Here is a 9,266-nt window from a genome sequence, read left to right as displayed (position 1 = left end):
CGGGGCTGAGCTGCCAAATACACTGTGGGGAATAAAGGAAACAGACAAAACCAGCTCCTAAACCCCGTGTGATCCACTGTCCTACTGCTCCCCGCAGGATTAGAAAGGGCTGTGGGGCCAGGTGCACTTGGAAAAAATACCTGTGAGGGGTGGAACTGAAACCTGCTCAGCCCCAGAGGAGAAATAGGACTTTAAATCCAATGGGGTAGTTCGGTATTGCACAGCATTCCCAGCCTGAATCCAAACGCAGCACTGAGCCAGTTCCTGGGAAGAAAGGGGCCCTGTCCCAGTCAAATCCAGAGCAGCAGGAAGACTCAGCCGGCTCTTTGGGGGAATTCTAATTTATTGAACCCTAAACCCAGAAGGGCTCTCCGTACACCGGGAACACCGGGCTGGGGCGCGGTGGCCGTCTCGGGGCAGCCTCCTGCAGACCGGTGAACCTCCACGGTCTCCTGGGGGCCGCCTCTGCCACCGGGGCCGGGCTGTTCCCAGCTGGCTCGGCCGCAGCGTCCTGGGAGCCCTGGGGTGGACACTGGTGGCTGCAGGACACTTGTGGCTCTGCCACCTGCTCCTGGGAGTGCTTCTGTGGCTGCAGCTGGGCTCCCATTTCTGCTTGCCGGCTTTCCCTGGCCGTGTCAATGCTCTGGGATGCGCCGGTGGTGTCGATCTCCACGGGATGTTGCGGATGATCTCCAAGGGAGCAGGGAGAGCTGTCCAGGGCTTCCTCAGTGTCCGCAGGCCGGCAGGGCTTCCTGAGCTTCTGGGAGGGATCGAGGCTTCCAGGAGCGATGCTCTGGGAGGGAGGCAGGAGCTGGCGGAGAACGAAGGGTCTTCGAAGCGGGAGGATCTTCAAGGGCTGGCGGATCTCGGCGGGAACGCAGGCCGTCGGGAGGAGCTCAGAGGGACGCGGGGTCTCGGCGACGGGGAGCTTCTGAGAGGGAGGGAGCTTCTGAGAGGGAGGGAGGCGGTCGGACACAGGAAGGTTCTTGCAGGGTTGGGGGCCATCAGAGGCAGTGGAGGCTCCCGGGATGCTGGCGGATCTCTGACGGCCCGAGCTTCTCGGAGGGATGGTCGGTCTCCGACGGAATGTGCTCGGCGGGCCGGAGGCTCTCCCAGGGATGGCCATTGTGGGTGGGAGCAGCCTCTTGCGGGGCCGGAGGCGCCTGGAGCAGCGGGACGAGGCACAGCAGGGCAGGTGGCCTCGCTTCCCCAGCTGCTCCAGCCGTGCCCGCAGCGCGCGCCACATCCCGGCGTACAGCGGTGCCGGTGTCCCACGTGGAGCCCAGAGCAGCAGCATCAGCTCCTGCAGCTCCTTGGCCACGCTGACGCAGGGGCCGCAGCTGCAGGGGACGCTCGGGGGGCTGGCGGGACCATCCGGACGCTTCCGAGGGCTCGGCCGAGGCCTGGAGGCCCTGGGAGCCGCAGGGGCTGCTCGGCTCCTCCGTGGGCCCCTGGCCTGGGCCCCGGGGCGCTGCCGCAGCTTCCGAGTCCTGGCCTGCCGCCGCCGCGGTGCCCGGGGGCCAGTGGCCCACCAGACAGCCACGGTGGCCAGCAGCAGGGCAAGTGCAGAGAGCAGGAGGGCACCGTCGCTCATGGCTGCGGCGCTTCCCATCGCGTCTGCACTGGCAGCAGTGGGGCTGGCCCGGCTTATGTAGGGATGGCACGGTGATGTCACAGTGCCAGGGCCAGGACACCTGTGCCATCACAGCCCGGCCTCAGGCCAGCGCTCAGCCCCTTTGTGCCATCACTGCCCCGCCCGCCTCGGGGGCAGCAGGAGCGGCTCGGCTCAGCCCTGCGGGTGCTCATGGCCAGGAAAAGCCTGGAAGTGAAAATGGGGGCCCAGCCCGCGGCAGTGAAGCGTTCCCAGGAGCAAGGGGCACACCAGGAACAGGCCTGGTGCCACCAGTGTCTGCCCCAGTGCTCCCAGGATGCTGTGGCAGCGCCAGCTGGGCCCCAGAAGATGCTGTGGACACAAAGGGAGCTGCAGTTCCCCCATGTCCAGGGAGCTCTCTGCCCTGGCTGCCAGCTCCAAGCACCTCCAGCAGCAGGAGAAGCCCCAGCCCCGGGGCATGGCTGGGGCACACGGGGAGCTCTGCTCCCCACCCTGAGCCACGGCTGGCTGGCGATGGCCAGGGTGGTTGAGTCCCCATCCCTGGAGGTGTCCCTGCATGTCTGGATTTGGCACTGGGTGATGGTTCAGTGGTTTAGGAGTTACAGAGGTACTGATGGGTGGATGGTTGGACTGGATAATGTTTAAATTTTCTTCCAACCTTATGGTTCTGTGCTTTGACAAAACAAGCCCCTGGTATGTGGGTCAGGGCCCTCAGTGAGGCCTTTCCCTGCATTAGGGGGTGAGCCCTGGGCTGGCCAGTGCAGATGCCCAGCCCACACACACCCAGCAGTGCCAGAGGCACACCAGGAACAGGGCTGTGCCACTTTGGCACACAGCAGGCCTCTCTGGCTGAGTGCATCCTCATATCTTCCCCACTTGGGCCTTTTAAATGTCCTTTTCCCAAGGGGACAGTCAGCCTGACACCTGCACACAAAGAACCTGGAGCCCAGCACTGATGTTCCACAGGCACAGGCTGCCTCATACAAGTGACCTTTGTGTTTGTCAGAGACTCCTGGGACTGGAAAGATCATCTCATCCCACCAGAGCAGGTTGCTCAAGGCCTTCTCCCGCCTGGCTTTGAACACTTCCAGGAATGGGGCAGCCACAACCTCCCTGCGCAACTTGTTCCAGTTTCTCACCACCCTCACAGTAAAAGACTTCTTCCTAATACATAACCTAAATTTCCCCTCTTTGTACCTGTAACTCCTTATCCTATCACTATAATTCCTGATGCAGAATCCCTCTTCAGCTTCCTGTAGGTCCTTTCAGACACTGGCAGGTGCTGTGAGGTCTCCACACAACCTCCTGTTCTCCAGGCTGAGCAGACCCAACTCTCTCAGCCTGTCTCCATAGGAGAGGCGCTCCCCTTAGCAGCTTGGTGGCCTCCTCTGGGCTTGCCCCAGCAGTTTCATGTCCTCATGTTGGGGACACCAGAGCTGTAATTCCTGCCCCAGGTCTGGCCCTGCCTAAGCAGGATCATTCCGCAGGGTCAGGATCCTTGACTGGCCGGTCAGTCCCAGCTGCTGTAACTGGGCAGGATTAGCGCTCACCCGGGATCACCGGAGTGTTCCCCATGGCTCTCAACAGCCTGACCCCATCCCTCGGGCATCTCAGCTGATGTCAGTCCGAGTCGTGCAAGGGCCACCTCCAGCCTGGCAAGAGGGTGCCCGTGCCAGCCTCTCCTGCCGCCAGGCAGGGGCAGCAGCCAGCCGTGCTAGCGCTGCTTCCAGCCTGCTCTGAGTCACTCGCCGGCAGAGTGACAGCTCCATTCCCGGCACTGACAACTCCCAACTCTTGGCAAGGCAGCGATTACAACGCAGACACCCTGGGAAGCGGCTCCGGGAGCTCTGCTGTTCTTCCCCTCCCAGGGGAGAAGGCCGGTGTCCCCTCAGAGCCCCGGGCTGGGATGGGAGCAGCTCACACTGCTGCCCACAGAGCAACAGGCAAAGGTTCCAGCAGTCTAGAGAGGGGGTAAAGAGAGGAGTAAAAGGAAATTCTGCTCTGAAGGTCACAGAATCCCCCTGTGGCTGCTTCTAAGTAAGATGTGACCTGCAGTGGCCCTGGGCACAGCACCTTGGGGTCTGGCTGACTGCGGGTGTCAGTGCCCAAAGCATGTCCATGTTCCAGGTCCCTCTGAGCCCCCAGCAAAAGGCCAGCACACACCTTTAGCCTCCACTCCTCAAGTGCAACAAGTTCACCTTCTGCTCACTTTGGGCTTCAGGCTGCCCTCAGGTGTTGTTTTCAACTGCCCCCCTTGCAGTGTCCTGGGCCCTCCACTCTGCCCCTCTTCCCACACACACGGATCCCTCAGGAGGGGCCTGCCTTGTCTTCCCCTCTTCTCCCCGAATGTGCTACACAGCCCACAGTGCTGGCAAAGCACTTGGCCATACCCCTTGGTGGCAGTGGGGTGACACCCCCAGCACCCCTGCAAGAGCCCCTGAGCTGCCGCCCACCGCCTTCAGGTGACCCAGAGCACGCTCTGCAGTGCGCAGGATCAGCTCCTGAGCCTGCACTTCCCTGCCCTTGGGCCTTCCTGGGGAAAGGGGAAAAGCTGGCAGGGAGGGGACTGCAGGGCAAGGCAAGTGACTCCTCTTGGACAATCCACAGTGAGGCCCAGGCAGCACCTGCCTACAGCATGGCACAGGCACGGTGACACAGGCACGGTGGCACAGGCACGGTGGCACAGGCACGGTGGCACAGGCACAGCCCCGTGGGAACACGAGTAATTTCCTCCCCATTACCTGTTGCCAGACACGAGGCTGCTTTGAAGCACTGCAGAGGCTGGTCTTGCAGTGGGGCCCTGGGGCAGGCAGAGCTCCACGTGAACGTCCCGTCCCTGCTCCCACAGGGATCAGCAGCGGAGCATTTGTAGGAGCAGAGCGGGGCCATAACTCTGTCCCTAAAAGGCCTCCAACCACTTGGCTGCATTTGTCAGCTCTGTAGGCATCTGTCTCAAAAGGGTGTCACTGGAAATGACAAAAATGCAAGGAGTTACCCCCAGTTTTCCATAGAAGCAGCACATCAGAGGTATCTGGCAGTGCCAGGGCAGGCCAGGGCTGCCAGCAGTGCTTCAAGGCCTGTGGGGAGCTGCACATTAACTCCTCCACCTTCCTTGTTCCCCACGGGCAGGGATTTGAGGGCAGCTCCTGCTGTCTGGCCCCAAATGCACTGAAGTTACCATGAGTGATGCCAGCCTGACTTCAGGTGACCGGGTGTGAAAAGGCTCGTCGAGGCAGCTGCCAAAACAGCCACACTTCAGCTGCTTTCCTGCTCGCTGGGGTGGAAGGTAATGGGAAAAGCAGTGATGGATCAAACACAGCACGACATCAGGCTGCACCCTGAGTCAGGCTGAATCACACCGCCCCACACGCTCCGTGCGCGGGAGGGGAGAGCAGGCTTGGATTCCAGGGTTATCCTCAAGGCTTAGTGAGGGCTGGCTGGGGGAGACGGGGGCTGCAAAGGACAGGAGCAGTGGGAAGGGGCAGCAGGGCAGAAACAAACCCACTGTAGGGGTGGGAGGGATGCAGGTGTTTTGCTCAGGTATTTAATTGCTCCAGTGATGCAATGAAGCACCAGCCAGATGCTTGGCTAAATAATCATCCCAGGGGAACCACAGCAGGAACATGAGGGCTTGGGGTGGGCATTCAGCACAGAGCTGGCCACCCCCCAGCATCCTTCCAGGCTCCCCTGGTTTCACCCCCATGATTCCGGTGGGGCTGGCAACAAGCATCAGCCTGGAGAGCATCACAACGTAGATCAGAAAGCAACCCCGAAGCAGTAAGGCAGCAAGAAGGCAGTTGGGAGGCCGCCAGCAGCTCACCACACCTTCCTACAAGTGGCAGAGGCCTGTCACTCAGCGAGGATGCAGGAGACCAGAGGGAGCACAAACCACATCTCACCCCTCCACGACTGCAGCTGCCTTAATAAGGACCCGAGGTGCCTCCAGGAACCATAATAATCAGGGCAATTAGTGCAGTACAAACGAAAACTTCCGAATGCTGCACTCTGCAGACTTTTTTACCCTGATCTGAAGCAGCTGAGGTACAAAGACAGTGGTTTTGGGAAGGCTCTGAAGGCTGGTCCCAGCCCTGCTGAGGGGACCAGCTGGCTTGAAGGTCACCAAGCTGTGCCCAGTGGGAAGGCTGGCAGGGCTCAGCCCCCCACGCCCTGGGGACCCTCTGTCAAGGGGTTGTGCGCTGGCACGAGTCTCCCTCTGCTCCTTGCTGGCCTGGGCTGGACCCACTTTCCCTGGCCCATGGAGGGGTTTTCCAGCACACCCCAGCCCTCTGCTCTGGCCTGGAGTCTCAGAATAGGCTCATCCACTCTCCCACATACCCTGCAGCACCCCAGCACGAGCCCCAAACATGTCCCTGTTCCTACTTCCCAAACTTTTCCCTTATCAAGTGGCTTTGGAAGGATCACGTTCCCCTGCTGAACAAATCTCTCCCTCCCTGCTGCCCCTCCTGTTCTCCCCATTCTGGTATTTGAAGAACCACCAAATTCACAGCTGTGGCAACTCCGGGTGCTCCATGCTCCCTCCCCCAGGCTGTCACTAGGGTGTGTCACTGTGTCCCCACGCCCTCCCCTTTGAGCCGGTTCCTCATGGTGCCCATTCCCGCTGTCCTCTCACCTGTGCTGGTTTCAGCTGCTCTCTGAGTTTCTGCCACCAGCAAGAACCAGCACTTCCCATTCCTGACACAGCTCTGAGGATGCAGAACTCCCCAGCCAGCATCTTTGTCTTCTGAGGAAGAACACAGCTTTTTGTTCTGGAAACAATAGGAACCACTCCACTCATCCATACCTGTTCTTCCCTTTGTGATTCCTCAGTACCTGTCCTTCCCTTTGGAAGCCTCAGTGCCGGGAGCCTCATCAGCTCCTCTGCAAACACACTTTGCTTTGTGCTGGCTGTCTGAACACAGAGCCAGGAGAGAGAGGCCAGGGAGCTCCTGTCGGATCAGCTGTTGCCAACACACGTGGCCCAGGTAGAGCCTGTGATTTATTTAATACGTACAGTTACAATCATTTCACTTTGGAATCAGCCTCATGAGACAGGTATGAACAAAAGGGTAACATTTGGAGTAGAAGAATTCCTGATTTGTGCTCAGACAGAAGAAATTCTCCTTCTCTGCTACCTTGGCAATGACACAATGAGGGAGGAAAACAAAATCATTCATGTTCCCAACTCCCTCCTCTCCAGTAGCACCAACATATATTTTGAAGAGCCTCAGTGCAGGTTTTTACTGCGGCAAATAAACAATGAATTGTGTCCCCCCCAAAGAGCAGCAGGAGAAACATCCTGAGTGCCTCCAGCCTCAGCTCCTCACCTCCTGCTGAGCTTTACCAAGCCACAGCACAGACACATTTGGCACAAGCCACCCCCTTCACTGCTGAAGGAGGACACACCCAAGACCTCCACATCTTGAATTCCAGGAGCTCCTGCAATCCCTGCTTAGCTGGGGGCAGGGGGTGCTTGGCTGGTGGGCTCTGGGGATTGCTGGAACCTCCCTTCCCCAAGCCAGTTTCCTGCACTGCCAGAGGCAGCCCAGGGTGGGCACGAGCAGCCAGACCAGGCATGGAGGCAGCTTTTAATTGATTTAAACAGTGTTGCAGCCAATTACAGACCTCAGGGCTTCACACATGTTTTTCCCCTGCAGGAGAAGCCAAAGCCCCTGGGCTGCAGCCCCAAGTGGCTGCAGGGCTGAGGGACAGCTCAGGGGCCGTGTCTGAGCTGCTGCTCCCACGTCTCTCCCTTCCCTCAGCAGGAGCTGGCTCTGGTGAGGCTGTGGGGACGGAGCTGCCTGGCAGGGTCACACACCCACGTCAGGCTGCCCTGCTGTGTTGTGCCAGCCTGATGGCCCTGCTGCACCCCTTGGCCTGCCTGTGACACCCAGCCAGGTCCAGGAGCAGCCTGAGGCTGGCAAAGCCACCTTGGCCCCAAGTAGCGATGTCTCTGTGGTGACCCATCCCCTCCACGACCCTGGAGACAGCACAAACAGCCCTGTCCAGCCTGTGGGAGCCCCACTGAAGCCAGCCAAAGAGGAGGTGTCCGTGTCCTTTGCTGCCCTGGGCATGCAGGGGAAGCCCTGGGCTGGGATTTTCCTGCTCTCAGCACTCTCCAGAGAGCTCCAGGGCCCTCTGAGAGCCCTTCACAGCACTGCCCATCACACTGCAGCAGCACTGCTCTCTGGGTGCATTGTTAGAGCAAATGAAGAAATGAGGACACACAAACCATGCTTCACTCAAACTCACGCAGTAGATTGGGGTGAATTCTGCCCCAGGGGGTTTTCTCCTTGGATTGTGTCACTCATTTTTCAGTCCATCAGCCCTGCGTGTTCTGCAGCCTTTCAAATGCTCTCCTGACCTGCAGCGAGGGAGTCCAGCTGTACCCAGGGCCCACGTGGGTATGTCGCTCCTTCCTGGGGGCCATGAGCTCCATCCTAACCTGAGCCACAGTCTGGCCTCTTCCAGACCGAAACTCTCCACTCCATGAAGCCAGGAACCTGTGTCCTTGGGTGAGAAGGATCAGGAGAGGACAAGGCAGGGAAAAATACGAGCGGTGAGCTCAGCACCACGTGTGTGATTTCCATGGGGGCCCCTCAGATGCTTCCAATCCTGGTGTTTTTTGGAGGGAGGGCATCGTTTGGAGTATTGATTCAAATGACCTCCACCATTAATCTTTGCAAGGTTGGGTTTTTTTATTCCTCCAAGAGAACAGGCAATTTTAGCCACAGCATCATCCTGGGGGGAGAGAGAGGGACGTGGACAGCTTTGAAGGCACCCAGCTCAAAGCCCGAGTTATTCTCCCTGCTTTTCCCTCACCACCTCAGCAGCAAGAACACATAAATTGTGTGTCATAGCTGCCTTTTCATCTGTCCCAGGAGTTATAGACTGCACACATAAGACAATTCATGTTCCTCTGCATAATGAGGTGAGTTTTATAAATCATAAATCTTCACTTAATATGCAGGTGGTGTTTGCTGCCAGGTTTAGGAAAACTGATGTAGTTGCCAAGTTCATGAATGTCATAAATCATTCATGCTAAGGTAGTCTGCAATTGCTCAGTCCTTTGAGACAGACCAATTTCAAGGTGGTTGTTCAACACACAAACACGATCTTCATTGATTGTTTATACAAATATATATTTTCATTAAGTTTTTCCCTCTCCATTTTTTTTTCCTTCTTTAGGTGCCAAGAGCGATGCCCTGAAGAGTCCCTGCTAGTGGCTTCTCTCCAGTTTCAAAATTCCGTCAGAAATCCATTACCAAATGCATAAAAATCCATGGATTTGTAATAAAACGAGCCCCCTAAAGCTCAGAAAACAGCCTGGATGTCTCCATAAATCCCGATGCATGTGATTAAAGAAAACAGAGTGCAAGAGCGCGCCTCAATCCGTCACAGGGTCATTTTGGACATCCACTATTTTCTGCAAAATTGACATTAATTAAAGGCTTGCTGATCCCAGCAGGGTTCTCATCGCTGCTCCGACTGTAGCTGCTGTGTGCACAGGAGCAGGTAATGCACTTCCCATGGGGAATACCCCGTGTGCTTCTGGATTTAGCTTAGCCTACACACCCCGGAGCTTGCTGGGTGCTCTGCAGCCCCCTGGGATGTGCAGGATTCCGTGGGAAGTCTCATGGGAAAGCAGCTTTCCTGG

This window comes from Corvus cornix, chromosome 13, assembly GCF_000738735.6.
Source record: "Corvus cornix cornix isolate S_Up_H32 chromosome 13, ASM73873v5, whole genome shotgun sequence".
NCBI lineage: Eukaryota > Metazoa > Chordata > Aves > Passeriformes > Corvidae > Corvus > Corvus cornix.
Note: the sequence above shows the minus strand (reverse complement) of the source record.